This window comes from Lissotriton helveticus, chromosome 3_1 (genome assembly GCF_964261635.1).
Source record: "Lissotriton helveticus chromosome 3_1, aLisHel1.1, whole genome shotgun sequence".
Taxonomy (NCBI): domain Eukaryota; kingdom Metazoa; phylum Chordata; class Amphibia; order Caudata; family Salamandridae; genus Lissotriton; species Lissotriton helveticus.
Genome location: NC_136061.1, coordinates 1758265101 through 1758280523, shown reverse-complemented (window position 1 = coordinate 1758280523; position 15423 = coordinate 1758265101). Strand labels below are relative to the sequence as shown.

Sequence of the window (15423 nt, the reverse complement as noted above, 5' to 3'; positions counted from 1 at the left end):
AAAAGGCAGACTCTTACCGCCCAATCTCCCTGCTGAACGCTGATTATAAGATCTTTATGGGCATCTTAGCAGGGAGATTGGCCAAACTGATACCTGGGTTAATACATCCAGATCAGAAAGGGTTTGTCGCAGGTATACATATACAGGAACAAACACAGCTTCTTATAGGCAACATTGATTTGGCTATCAAGAAGACAGAACCCTTGGCCGTTATCGCAGTAGATGCGGCCAAGGCGTTCGATAGGGTCTGCTGGGCATACCTATGGGAGGTCCTGAGGGCTATGGGTTTTGGTCCTATTTTTATTCAGACCCTGCAGAATTGTTATCAGGGTGCTTCTGCCCGAATACTCTTGAACGGGTTCCTCACCGCGAGTTTTAAAATTCAGAGAGGAACGAGGCAAGGGTGTCCGATTTCACCCCTTTTGTTTAATTTATATATGGAGCCGTTGGCACAGACGATTAGATTGGATGAGTCAATCTATCCATTCAGATCAGAACATTATAGCTCAAAAATAGCTCTGTACGCTGACGATCTGGTTCTGTATACAAGCGACCCGGATACAGCTATTATAAGGGTGGAAGAGCGTATGCGCGAGTTTGGAGTAATTTCTGGGTTTCTTGTAAATAAAACCAAGACGGAGGTGATGTGTTGGAACTTGGAGTGGACAGGGACAGAAAGTGAAGAGATGAGATACTTGGGGATCTATGTAGTGAAGGAAATTGAAAAGATCCCTGAGTTAAATTTAAAAAGGGTGGTAAAGGAAATTGACAGCTTATTCAGCAGATGGAAAAATCTACCTCTGACTATATATGGAAAAACCAACTTAGTAAAGATGGTCATCCTTCCTAAACTGTCATACCTCTTTTCTTCAATTCCTTTGACATTTTCAAGTAAAAGCCTGAGTAAAGTACAGAGTAAGATCAACAGTTTCATTTGGGGCAATAAAGGGGTTCGACTAGCGTGGAAAAAACTTAGACGTAGATTAAAAAAAGGAGGGCTGGCGCTTCCAGACGTAAGACTATATGCAGATGCGTTCCAGTTTAAAAGCATACGAATGCTGTTAGTTAAGCCAGGGGAATCAGCTTGGGGGAGGCTATTAGGTGAAATGGTGCGGGTAGAAGGGGGAGGTAACGGAGAAGCATTTCTGTATAAATTTGGATCCCCTAGGTTCTTCAAGAGGGTACGTCTGAAGGTTCTAAGGACAGCTTTGGAGACTTGGTGTAGGCTCAGGCATGGATGGGGCATTGGATACTATTCTGATTATGCCCCTATATGGGACGGCCCAGGGACCCCGGGCTGCTTGCAGGATGGCTTGGCACTGCCGATAAAGAGGGCCAGTGTCAAAATCTGGTCTGAGTTGTTGGACAGTGGGGGGATACTCCCCTGGGATTATCTGAGAGCTAAGATTGGCACCGGGCTCTCAAGATTTAAATACATACAGTTAACATCATGGTATGAGGCGGAAAAGCGGGAGATAAGCGGAAACTGGGAGATTGAAGACTTGTTGCAAGAGACAAGCCCACTGAATAAGGAAATATCTATTTGGTATAACAGTCTGCTAGATGCCGAAGACCATAAGACCCCCGCTTCTGTAGCAGTGTGGACAGGATCCCCACTTGGACCATCAGCAGACTTTTTGTATGAACCCTCACTGAAGACCCTGTACAGATCAGTTAAACCTGCCTGCCTAAAGAAAAATCACTTTTTTGTTATTAATAGACTCTACTACACCCCGGCAAAAATTGCAAAGTTTGCTCCTTTTCCCGTTCCTAAATGCCCTAGATGCGCAGAACCCTTAGCAAATGACTTACATATTTTCTATGAGTGCCCAGCACTCACAAGATACTGGGCTGAGGTAGGGGACAACTTACTGGGCATATTTAATACCAACATTGAGATCAATATACAACTGGTATTTTTTGGAGACGATGGTCAACTCAGCCAGAACCTTTCGCAGAAAGATAGGGGCCTATTACTGAATTTGATACTGCTGGCAAGAAGGGAAGTGTGTAAGAGGTGGAAGGATGCCCTACCCCCGCAAAGGGAGGAATGGCTCAAAGCTGCATTTGCTATGGCGCGACTAGAGTACGATGGAGCGGAAGATAAAATCTTGAATATCTGGCACCCCCTGGTGAGCTGGGGCAAGGACTTAAGATTATTGTAACATCATTGGTCTTATGATTACACCAGGGTCCCATACAAAACAATGGGACTGGTCGGATGACCCAAGCGAGTGCGGTAAGCCGTAGGGGCGACCAGTAACGAAGGCGGCTTCATAAGACCCGCAGAGGCTTGTCAGGTGAGATGAGGACCAAAAAAAAAAAACAAAAAAAAATAAATAAATAAAAAAAATAAAAAAAAATAAAAAAAAAATAAAAAAAAAAAAAAAAAAAAATGAGATGATTGAAGAGGAAATTACTGATGAGGACATGTTACTAGTTGTTTCAAATTTAGAAAATTCTGAAGAATAAATTTATATTTAGAAATCAAAAATTGTTTGAGACATTATTCATTTTTATTTTTAATTTATGAGGTTGTAGCGAAGTGATTGTAGTATAAAATGAGACTTATAGTATAGAGTGCAACATTTTTATGTTACATGGTAAGTTTACTCATATTTACTTCCCTTCTGCCACTATATTATCTCCAATGTGTATTTGACATGTCTTCTTCATCTCCGGCCTCCTTTCTCTCACTGTGTGTCTCCGATGCATCTTATCGCTGGTATTTTGTGTAATTACAGAAGAGAGTAAAATAAAATAGTTTGGAACGTGAAAAGGGGGCAAAGTAGAGTACTCCTCACCCCCTAGGCCTTTTTAGGCGGTCCCAAAAGGATCAGTTTCTGCTTTCCTGAGAGATTATGGTATGAGTTCCATATACCACAATAACTTGCATTACAACATGCAAGATATCTATCTCCTATTACCAACTTTTGGAGATATTCGCGGTAAGCGCGAATATCTCCAAAAAGTAACACCTGCCCTGAGCAGTTCTTAGCCATGTTATCCAATGGGAGGTGGATAACATGGCTAAGAGTATTAGCTCGGTAATGCATGAATATCGCTGAGTTTTTAGCGATATTCATGCATTGCGGCCGTTTATTATCGCATTTGCGATAAACCTTGATAATAGTAAGGTTTATCTTCGATAATTTCTGACGATGCTTAGTGGTAAAAAATTGGTTGGTAAGCATCGTTAGCGATAAATATCGCTTAACTTTGGTAATATGCCCCAACGTCTGTTAACGTTCGATTCGAAGGAAATGAGGAAGTGTTGAAAAACATTGTCTGCGCCATCTTGCCTTTTTTGAAATGCCACACTTTTGTCGTGCACGGCAGCCATTTTAGATGTCTTGACCAGACCCATTCTCTGCACGCTGTCGATTCGTAGCATGGCTCCTCACCCTCGTAAGCATCTCCCCCAGGCACTGGTCACCACCGCTCTCTGTCTTATGCATGGGCAATAAACCTTCCCCCATCTGCGCTGCTCTTCCCTGAGAATCACACTCTGTGCCCGCCCGACACCTCCCTTTCGCCCTATTCACTACCGCACCCTCTGACACTCCTCTTCCTCTGTGTCCGAATGTCCAGGCCGGTCCTAGGCTATCAGCTAGCCCTGCAGATGTAGTTTATGGCCCCAGCTGTAAAGAATCACCCCTCTTCAAAGGAGTTATAGTAGATCAAGGCCCACACCCGATGTGATCCGTCACAGCACACGCGTTCCTACTATCTGAAAACCATCCTGTATTGTGATTGGGGAGGGGACCGAGCCTGAAGCGGAAGATTCCAGGAATGACTCTTTGTACATCAAAGTTTTTACAATTATGTGTCACATTAAAAATATATAGCACTCCAACAAAGTAGTAGGAATATAAAACTTTAATAACATATAAATATATACAACAAAACAAAAACAGTAAAAACATTTAAACAACGAAGAGACCGTGGCAATTTCTTTTTAATTATCCAATAGATTTATTGAAATTGACAGCACCAATAATGAAATATTCTTGTCAGTAGCGGTCTGTTGTGCGAATAGTTCCAAGGCAGCAGAACGCGCTGAAATCTAGATGGCACGAAAGTGATGTCTAGTAAGTTGCCGCCCAGCAAAAAACGGCGTGGGGCGCCGCGGGGGTGAGTGAGTCCAGTAGGCACCACAGCTATTCTTACCGGCATTGCAGAATTACTGCTGGGGACAATGCCTGTGCTGTAGCAGGGTCACAGCAGAAACAAAAAGGATTCTGTTGAAGATGTTGTTGGTTTTCAATTTGAAAACAGTTCTGGTGTCAACTGCTATGCTAATGTAGTGGTTAATGTTTTGTTTTCTCTAGAAAATGTAAAAGAGGGGGAGGCAGTCCAAAGTTCCGTTAAAAGGGCAAAGGAAAGGATCGGTGGTTTGAACTATCAGTCAAAAAGGGGAGGGGGTGCAATAATTTTTCCTACCGGGTCACACTGTGCTTTCACCGGAAGTAAGGTCTGCAGGATTGTAGTAATTCAAAGTGAGGCTGGCGCCAGCATGGGAGCGCCGACGTCCCGCGGATACAGTTTCGTCACTCCACGGGCGATCATGGCAGTCATTCCCCATCGGGGGTCGGAGACTCCCGCGGCTCCTCTAGAATCTTCAAGGTCGTGGAGGACTACGGTGGTGGAGTCAACCAGTGACCGGGCCATTTCTTTATGTTGGGCCCGCTCTTGCCAGGTCGACCGCCATTTTGAGAGTTCGGCAGCTACCGGCGATCGCGGGGTCACATGAGCGGACGGGCTCCACCCTGCCGGGCGAGACGTTGCAGCATGGCCACAGTGGAAGAACCGTTATCTAGGTCGTTCCGAAACTGTGCAGCACTGTAGTTAGGATGCCACCGCCTGGAGCGCTGAGGGTGCAGCTGGGAAGCCTCCACCTGGGGAGGCGGGAGAGGCCTGTTCGCACCGTCTCTCCCTCCCAGTGCACCCCACGGCGTCTCGCTTGAGATTTGTTATGGCCGGACCAGGCGATGAGGACGAGGGGGGGGTCGGAGGCATGTGCAAGACATCCCCCTCCAGTGTTGTCGCAGCCATTATAAAAGAAAGAAGTGTCCCGTCCGTCTTCGGGCCGGGCTTCCGGTGGATGTCGGCCGGACGCCCCTGGCTCTGGCCCCATGAACGGGTTTCTTGGTTTATCGGCTGCAGCCGGATCCCGTCGGCCTCGGCCCCCCGACCGTTGGTGGTCGGACCGGAAGAGCATGTGGCGGGACTACCTGCAACTCTCAAGGGCCACCGCGGCCGGACTGGGAGAGAGAGGGGAGGGTCGAGGAGACATTCCCCCCCCCTGCAACTGTTCAGCGTTGTAAAGGCAATCCCCTGGCCGGGTCCCGCTGGTCTCGGCCTCTCCTCCGGCTACACCCTACGTTAGGATCTCCTGGCCGAGGCGTGGCAGCAGGACCTGCCTTATATGGGCTGCTCCCGGCTGGGCGTAGCCGGAACCCTGCCCCACCTTGGAAGTTTCCAGAGTGGGGGTGGATGTTCTACTGACTTGCATTTTCCCTAGTCTATCGATTTTTTTGGCGTGGCAGGCGGTGGGACAGCGAGGGGTGATTTGGTTTCTCTTACTGTTTTTCTGGTCTCTCACCACTGGCATATTTTAACGTTTTCTTGTTTCTAGGACATTAATAGGTTTTATCATTACGTTATGTTATCGTTTCTTTGTTCGTTGTTTAATAAAAGTTCATGTTCATCAGTGGCCTACTGATTTTCGTTTTCCTATTTTTTTCTTTCCAGGTTGTTTCATGGTAAAGTTTCTGTTAACAGGATACAGTGATCACTTCGTTATTATTGCATATGTCCTTTTCACTAGGGGTGCGCTCTGGTCGGGCCAGATGACGTATCTCTAGTAAATGGTCCGGGTGAAAAAGGTGCATCAATCAGTGGGGAGTAGATAGGCATGACAGATTACAACGGGGGAGAACGGTCCGCATTACGTACCCTTTCACTACTTGCAAAGATTTTCCTACGTTTATTTGCAAACAGGGAATACCTCCAAAAAGAACTAATTCCCAAACAGTCAATGTTCGGACAATCAATCAATCAATGAGGAATGAAATAGGTACGACGTGTTAAAGGCTTGCGTTACCTACCCTTCACTATCTGCAAAGGGAGATAGAATATTCCTATTCTTCCTCGTTTGCAGGTAGAGAAGATCGTTAAGAGAATTAACTTCGAACAATTCAATGCTCGATTGAAACAATCAACAAGGGGTACTGTGAACACAAATGAACGCCGCTTATATACATACGCATTGCTATTTTCAACAGGTTGTTCCTAATGTTTCTATTTTAGCGAGGTCAAAAGAGATCCCATTAGTGGCCTACTGATTTTGCTCGATTCCTTTTGTTTTTTTACACGATTTTTCGCTATCTGCAAAGACTAAACAGAGTATTGCGACTCTGTGCTTGTTTGTAAATAGAGAATGAACCAAAGAGAACAATCAATCAAATGGAGAGAGAAGCAGGCACGACGGATTACAAAGGGGGAAAGGGCTGCGTTAACTACCCTTCACTATCTGCAAAGAGAGAGTACTCCTAATAGAAATGAGGGGTGGGGGGCAGCAATCAAAGCAGATCAGTGTGCATAAACACGAAAAAAAAAATTCTTACCACGTACTTGACATTCGACAGCTTATGATATTTGCTATTAAAAAACCATTGAAATTCACTGAAAAAACCATAGGTTATAGACCATATATAGTTAGGAATTAGCATTTACAAAACCTTGAAAATTCACTGAAAAAACCATAGGTTATAGACCATATATAGTTAGGAATTAGCATTTAAAAAACCTTATTTTACTCACACAAAACCATTGAAATTCCATATATAGTTAGTTGCACTAACTATATATCGCGCACCCGCAATCCACTGCTGATGATGTCACATATTACATCATTCATGACATGGTCAGTGACATCACTGATGACATCACTGATGACATCTCAAATGTAAGTGAAAACATTTTCGTGTTTATGCACACTGATCTGCTTTGAATGGTGCCCCCCCCCCCTCATTTCTATTAGGAGTACTCTCTCTTTGCAGATAGTGAAAGGTAGTTAACGCAGGTCTTTGCCCCCATTGTAATCCGTCGTGCCTGCTTCTCTCTCCATTTGATTCATTGTTATCCAAGTATTTACTGTTTTAGAATTAGTTCTCTTTGGTTCATTCTCTATTTACAAACAAACACAGAGTCGCAATACTCTGTTTAGTCTTTGCAGATAACGAAAAATCGTGTAAAAAAAAAGAAAAGGAATCGAGCAAAATCAGTAGGCCACTAATGGGATCTCTTTTTGACCTCGCTAAAATAGAAACATTAGGAACAACCCCTCATGACAAATACAAAACTAGTGAGATGAACTGAACTCCACACAATGATGGCTGCAAAACAGCTCGGCTCCGCCACCCACCCCGCCCAAAATAACGATAAAGAACGACTGCCATGATTGGTTGCGGAATGACCACGACGGAGCTACGAAATGGTGCTGCTCTCATGCTAACCCCAGCTTCAGTCTGAAACATCCAGAAACACTGTAGACTACCAATTCGATCAGTTCCGGTAGCGCCCCAATGTAACCCGGTAGAGAAGAACTAGCCCTCCCCTCTTTGACTGATGGTTCTTGTTGCCTGTCCCTTCTGTTGTCATTTAACAGAACTATTTAGCCTGCTGAAAGGGGTTGTGTTCCGACCGCTGGTTGGTGGAGACATTTTGACTATATTCTGTACCTGCGTTGTCGCGTAATGCGTCATATGACGCGCCGCGTTAGCGCATCCGGAAGTCATCCGGGGCGCGCAGCGCGTAACGTAAGCATAACAAGTCATGTGACTTGTTAATAAAACTTTTCATTGGTTCATTTTACTTTTCTTATTGTAATGATGAAAGGCTTGGTCATATGACCTAAAAATTACGCTTTTCATTACTTCCGAACATTATTTTTTCTTAAATATATGTTATAATGTTCCAGGCTAATGTACTTTCCCGGAAATTTTACAACTGTCCTGCAAGTAAAATATATTCTTTTTTCGAGAAAAAGAGCGTTTCTTCGTCCCATGACGGAGCCGTTGAGCAAAAGAGGGTCGACCTGCTGTCTTAGTCGCCGATACGCCTGAATATGAGATTCTTATCGATCACTTTATGTTGCAGGAATAGAAAACACAACAGCCCTTGACCATTTATCTTTACTGCGTTCCTTCGTATTATACCTTTTACCCTTCATGTAATTGGTCTGCTTTATTTCACTTGCCTTTTAATGATTCTAAAACAGTGACTATTATTAAAAACTTTACCAATGTATATACTACTACCATGTTTTCTTTTAAAAACCTTTATTGTGAAAATTTCATTATACAAATACGAGCCTATAACCACGTGGGCCGGCCACGGAGCAAACTGTAATCGTATATGATGAATAGACATTTACACTGTAGAGGAACGTAACGGGCGGGCCATTACGTTGCAAGAACTAAGGTGTCTAACAGTTACGGAATCGGTGGACGTACATTTTATAATTAAAATACGACAGGGCCAGTTACAATAAAATTATCTAGATATACATTTGCGGGCAAGTACCATGGGTGACGTTAATTCGAACTTTCAACAGTACAGTAATCAATAACACATCAGAACTTAATATCAATAGGGATGTCGAAATATTCAATCAATTCTCGTCCCCGCCCGCCATTTGCTTCAAAACTGCATACGTATCTCGTGATTTCAAGGTTCTGCAACCAGTACACAACAAGGAGTTACGAGTCCCATTTATTCTGGCGACATTTTGGGCGAGGACGGGCAGGTCCAGGATATAGTCAAAATGTCTCTACCAACCATCGACTATGATGATGTTCATATGCTGTATTTATTAGAGTAACACTCATCTGTCCACATGAAATTAATTTGCCACAATCTAAACATGTCATTTTAATCTTTCCAAAGTTCTTCTAAATATTTGGGACCGTTTCCCTTGCCTCTGAAGCTCTCAGTGCCACTTCTTTGATGAATGTACTAGCAGGTCAGGGGTTCTCCTCCAAATCTCTCTTTTATGCAGCACTATAATTAATTGGTGCCACCTCTCCATATGACGATGCATGGTATAGTTACCACAACTATATTTTTTTTCGGTTCCTCTGGAGAGTTCATCGTGGCAGATGAAGCGTGTAACGTACCGGGCATTTACCTTTTTTTGCATGTACAGGAAAGGAAAAAAAAATCGAGCGTCCGAGTTCTAAGGTGTCCCAGGGCCATTTTAGTGGACCAGGCCCAAATCCAAAGAACAGGCCGCCATTTTGAGAGTCCTGTTGCAGCCGCCTGTCGCTGTAGCATCAAGAGCAGCCGAAACTCAGCTGAATGGCAACTGAAACGGTAAAGGGGCGCCCCACTACAGCAGACGAGCCAGGCCCAAATCCAAAGAACAGCTATCTCACAGGCTAATGGGGCGACCCACGCCGAGTTTCAGCATTGTAGGATGACCACACAAGTACAGCAACTTGCTAGACATCACCTCGGTGCCATCCGGATCTCGGCGCCCCACTGCAGATGAAGTGCCTCTCAACTATGAAACCACCACGGTGACATCCGGATCTTGGCGCGTTGTGCTGCCTTCGGCCTATTCGCACATCGGTCCGCTACTGACGCCATCTCACAGGCTAATGGGGCGACCCACGCCGAGTTTCAGCATTGTAGGATGACCACACAAGTACAGCAACTTGCTAGACATCACCTCGGTGCCATCCGGATCTCGGCGCCCCACTGCAGATGAAGTGCCTCTCAACTATGAAACCACCACGGTGACATCCGGATCTTGGCGCGTTGTGCTGCCTTCGGCCTATTCGCACATCGGTCCGCTACTGACGCCATCTCACAGGCTAATGGGGCGACCCACGCCGAGTTTCAGCATTGTAGGATGACCACACAAGTACAGCAACTTGCTAGACATCACCTCGGTGCCATCCGGATCTCGGCGCCCCACTGCAGATGAAGTGCCTCTCAACTATGAAACCACCACGGTGACATCCGGATCTTGGCGCGTTGTGCTGCCTTCGGCCTATTCGCACATCGGTCCGCTACTGACGCCATCTCACAGGCTAATGGGGCGACCCACGCCGAGTTTCAGCATTGTAGGATGACCACACCAGTACAGCAACTTGCTAGACATCACCTCGGTGCCATCCGGATCTCGGCGCCCCACTGCAGATGAAGTGCCTCTCAACTATGAAACCACCACGGTGACATCCGGATCTTGGCGCGTTGTGCTGCCTTCGGCCTATTCGCACATCGGTCCGCTACTGACGCCATCTCACAGGCTAATGGGGTGACCCACGCCGAGTTTCAGCATTGTAGGATGACCACACCAACTTGCTAGACATCACCTCAGTGCCATCCGAATCTTGGCATCTCAACGCCTAGTGGTATCTTCCATACAAAAAATATTGTTACGCTGCCTTTGGCCCCATTCGCACATCAGTCCGCAACTTAGACATCACCTCGGTGCCATCCGGATCTTGGCATCTCAGCGCCTTGTGGTGTCAGTCAGAAAATATTGTTGTGCTGCCTTCGGCCTATTCGCACATCGGTCCGCTACTGACGCCATCTCACAGGCCAACGGGGCGCCCCACGCCGACTTTCAGCATTGTAGGATGGCCACACCAGTGCGGCAACTTGCTACACACCACCTCGGTGCCATCCGGATCTTGGCATCTCAGCGCCTTGTGGTCTCTTCTACACCGGAAATATAGTAGAAAATATTGTTGCGCTGCCTTTGGCCCCATTCACACATCAGTCCGCTACTGACACCATCTCACAGGCCAACGGGGCGCCCCACGCCGACTTTCAACATTGTAGGATGGCCACAGAAGTGCGACAACTTACTAGACACCACCTCGGTGCCATCCGGATCTTGGCGCGTTGTGCTGCCTTCGGCCTATTCGCACATCGGTCCGCTACTGACGCAAACTCACAGGCCAACGGGGCGCCCCACGCCGACTTTCAGCATTGTAGGATGGCCACACCAGTGCGGCAACTTCCTACACACCACCTCGGTGCCATCCGGATCTTGGCGCGTAGTGAAGCTGCAGCAGCTGCAAATAAGCTTCAGACAGTGTTACAACCGCTGCTCAGAACTCTCAACTATGACACCACCTCGATGCCATCCGGATCTTGGCGCGTTGTGTTGCCTTCGGCCTATTCGCACATCGGTCCGCTACTGACGCCGCCTCACGTGCCAACGTATTTTCTCCGCATTTTATACCCTATGCCGCATAACAGGTCATGTGACTTGTTTATAAAACTTTTCATTGGTTCATTTTACTTTTGGTTTCCTAATGATGGAAGGCTTGATCATATGACCTAAAAACAACACTTTTCATTGGATGAAAACTTTTTTTTTCCCCCAAACGATGAAAGCCCCACCTTGTTTCTGGATGTTTCAGACTGAAGCTGGCGTCACCATGAGAGCACCACCATCTCGTAGCTCCGTCGTGGTCATTCCGCGAGCAATCATGGCAGCCGCTCCCCACCAGAAGCCTGCAGGAGTCGGGCCCCCAAAACTTTTGATGAATTCTCAAGGCGGAGGGGACGCTTTCGAGAATGGGGTCCAAGACCTAGCAGACAAGCGTCCGATTTCCAAGGTGTCCCAGGGCCATTTCAGTGGACCAGGCCCAAAAAGGAAACAGCCTGCCGCCATTTTGAGAGTCCTGTGACAGCCGCCTATCGCTGCACCGCAAGAGTGGGCGCAACTCAGCTGAATGGCGGATTTTGACACAGTGGACCAAAAGCGGACGCAATGGCAACTGAAACGGTAAAGGGGCGCCCCACTACAACAGACGAGACTCCACCTGGAGAGGCCCGTTCACGCCGCCTCCCCCGGGGCGCTCCACGCCGTTATTCGGAGCAGCATTGTAGGATACCAAAACCAGTGCGGCAACTTACTGGACATCACCTTGGTGCCATCGTTCTGCTGCCTTGGAACTATTCGCACAACAGTTTGCTACTGATGACCCACCCCCCGCGACGCCCCACGCCGTTATTTGCTGGGTGGCAACTTACTAGACATCACTTTTGTGTCATCTAGATTTCGGCGCGTTCTGCTGCCTTGGAACTATTCGCACAACAGTTTGCTACTGATCACCCACCCCCCGCGACGCCCCACGCCGGAAATCTGGACGTTGTGCTGCGTTGGTACTATTCGCACAGCCGACCGCTACTTCGTTGTTTTTCTCTAAAAATGTTTATATGTTATTACTATTTTTGTTTTCTTGTATATATTTATAAATTATTAAAGTTGTATAATCTTACTACTTTGTCGGAGTGCTATATATTTTTAATGTGACACATAATTGTAAAAACTTTGATGTACAAAGAGTCATCCCTGGAATCTTCCGCTTCACGCTCGGTCCCCTCCCCAATCACAATACAGGATGGTTTTCAGATAATAGCAACGCTTCTGCTGTGACGGATCTCATCGAGTGTGGGCCTTGATCTACTATAACTCCTTTGAAGAGGGGTGATTCTTTACAGCTGTGGCCATAAACTACATCTGCAGGGCTAGCTGATAGCCTAGGACCGGCCTGGACAATCGGACACAGAGGAAAAGGAGTGTCAGAGGGTGCGGTAGTGAATAGGGCGAAAGGGAGGTGTCGGGCGGGCACAGGGTGTGATTCTCAGGGAAGAACAGCGCAGATGGGGGGAGGTTTATTACCCATGCATAAAACAGAGAGCGGGGGTGACCACTGCCTGGGGGAGATGCTTGCGAGGGTGGGGAGCCATGCTAAGGATCGACAGCGTGCACAGAGTGGATCTGGTCAAGGCATCTAAAATGGCTGCCGTGCACGACAAAAGTGTGGCATTTGAAAAAAGACAAGATGGCGCACACAATGTTTTTCAACAATTCCTGATTTCCTTCGAATCGAACGTTAACAGACGTTGGGGCATATTACCAAAGTTAAGCGATATTTATCCCTAACGATGCATTGCAAAGATTTTTTTACCGTCAGAAATTATCGCAGATAAACCTTGCTATTATCAAGGTTTATCGCAAATACGATAAAAAACGAGCGCAATGCATTAATATCGCTGAAAACTCCGCGATATTCATGCATTACCGAGCTAATGCTCTTAGCCATGTTATCCACCTCCCATTGGATAACATGGCTAAGAACTGCTCAGGGCAGCTGTTACTTTTTGGAGATATTCGCGCTTATCTCGAATATTTCCAAAAGTTGATAATAGGAGATAGCGATGTTAGCGACTGTTTCCAGTCGCTAACATCTTGGCACGCCCACTTTGCATGTCATTAGTGATAAATATCACTCACATGCAAAGTGGGGCCCAAGATGGTCGCTATCTCCTACTAGCCGTCGCTAACTGGTGTTAGCAACAGCTACGTAATACAGATATAATTTTATCTCCGCGAAGCGGAGCGCTGTTACAGATATATATCTTGTTTTTGAACGTTAATTTCTCAAAATGCACTGAAGCACATATATTGAGACCTAGCAAAGGCACATCGGGCTACCAGTCCCTAATATTTTACCAAGTTTCGTGCAAATCCATTCAGCCGTTCGATTATTATTATTATTTATTTTTTTTGCCCCGCGGGGCCCTTTTTAAAACCTCCACATCAAACCTAGGGGATCAGCGAGGATCTACTATGCCCCCTTATGGTCATTTGCCCCTTCGCTTTGGCCTCCTCTTGTCTCTCGATCCTACCGAGAGACAAGATGGCGGCCGCTACGGACTGTTTGGAATGTTTACAGACACCGGAGAGCCAATCAGCTTCGCTTCGCAAAGCTCCGTAACGCGAAAAGTACGCGAAGCGGTCCGCTGTTACAGATATATATCTTTTTTTGAACGTTAATTTCTCAAAATCCACTGAAGCACATATATTGAGACCTAGCAAAGGCACATCGGGCTACCAGTCCCTACAATTTTGCCAAGTTTCGTGCAAATCCATTCAGCCGTAAGATTATTATTATAATTTTTTTTTTTTGCCCCGCGGGGCCCTTTTAAAACCTCCACATCAAACCTAGGGGGTCAGCGAGGATCTACTATTCCCCCTTATGGTCATTTGCCCCTTCGCTTTGGCCTCCTCTTGTCTCTCGATCCTACCGAGAGACAAGATGGCGGCCGCTACGGACTTTTTGGAATGTTGACAGACGCCAGAGAACCAATCAGCTTCGCTTCACAAAGCTCCGTTGCGCGAAAAGTCCGCGAACCAGTGCGCTAACTGGTCCGCTGTTACAGATATATATCTTTTTTTAAACGTTAATTTCTCAAAATCCACTGGAGCACATATATTGAGACCTACAAAAGGCACATCGGGCTACCAGTCCCTACAATTTTGCCAAGTTTCGTGCAAATCCATTCAGCCGTTCGGGCTAAAAGTGAGGCCAACCGCCCTATGGAAAACTCAATGTTAAAAACACGTTTTGGGACCCCCCTTTTTTCTCGGCCCCCACTGGACGAACCCCCCCCAAATTTTCAAGGGCTGCTCAGAAACAAAATGTGCCATTTTCCTGAAAATTTCAGCCAATTCCGTCCACAAACGCCAAAGTTATTAGACATAGAATTTTCAAAAAACCCATAGAGAAAAAATCCTAACTATATATACCTACTGGCGACCGCCAGTAGGTAATATATATATATATATATATATATATATATACATACACATACACATATTTGAATGCAGCTTCTTATAATTTCAAAGGACCTCCAATTTAGCTGTGGAGAGCCAAGGTAAATATACACAGAAGACAGGGGAATTATTAGCAAAAAAAGAGAGACATTAAGAGAAAAAGACAAAAGCCCAAGTCTGTCAGATATCAACGAGTTGTCTCTGTGGGTACATACCGATAATGATTGATGCTCTTGATATTAAGTGTTTTTGTAACGAATGGGGAGTAATTTAGAGTTTGGCAGGAGTAACCAAGCAAATAATTGTCTGACTTATATGTGGGAGAACAGCAGTGTGTCCGACGGAGCATCAGTTGTCGCTGCTGTAGGAAACCTTTGGTCGGTAACCAGTCAACCATAGGGTTAGAGGCAGCAACGAGTTGGAAGGCCAAACCTATATGGGACCGCGCTCCAATCACAGATTGTTCCTCCCTGGGTCTTCCAGGTGACCAGAGATAAAAGCAGAAATGTCCCTAACAGGCAATTAAAAAACTCCCTACATGTCATGGACATTTGTTTTTTGTTTTTCAAAAAGACACACCTGTTTTTCGGAGACTTTTCTCACACAAAAAAAATCCTAAACATGCTTCCATGACTTGGCATCTTGCCCAGAACTGAAATTCTGCCAAAAGAGCCAATGATAAAAAAAATGGTGAGTGTGTTTTAATTGATAATGCCATGCCAAAGAAGCGAAGATTTTTCAGTTTGTGGTGCAGTTTGCTGCGGGGCTGGGAA

General features: G+C 45.9%; 1 protein-coding gene across 1 annotated transcript in view; it reads right to left on the bottom strand.

Annotated features, from left to right (window-relative positions):
- Nucleotides 1-15423, bottom strand: part of ASAP3 (ArfGAP with SH3 domain, ankyrin repeat and PH domain 3) — a 329849-nt gene that overhangs the window by 207937 nt on the left and 106489 nt on the right. The gene's annotated exons all lie outside the window — the stretch shown is intronic.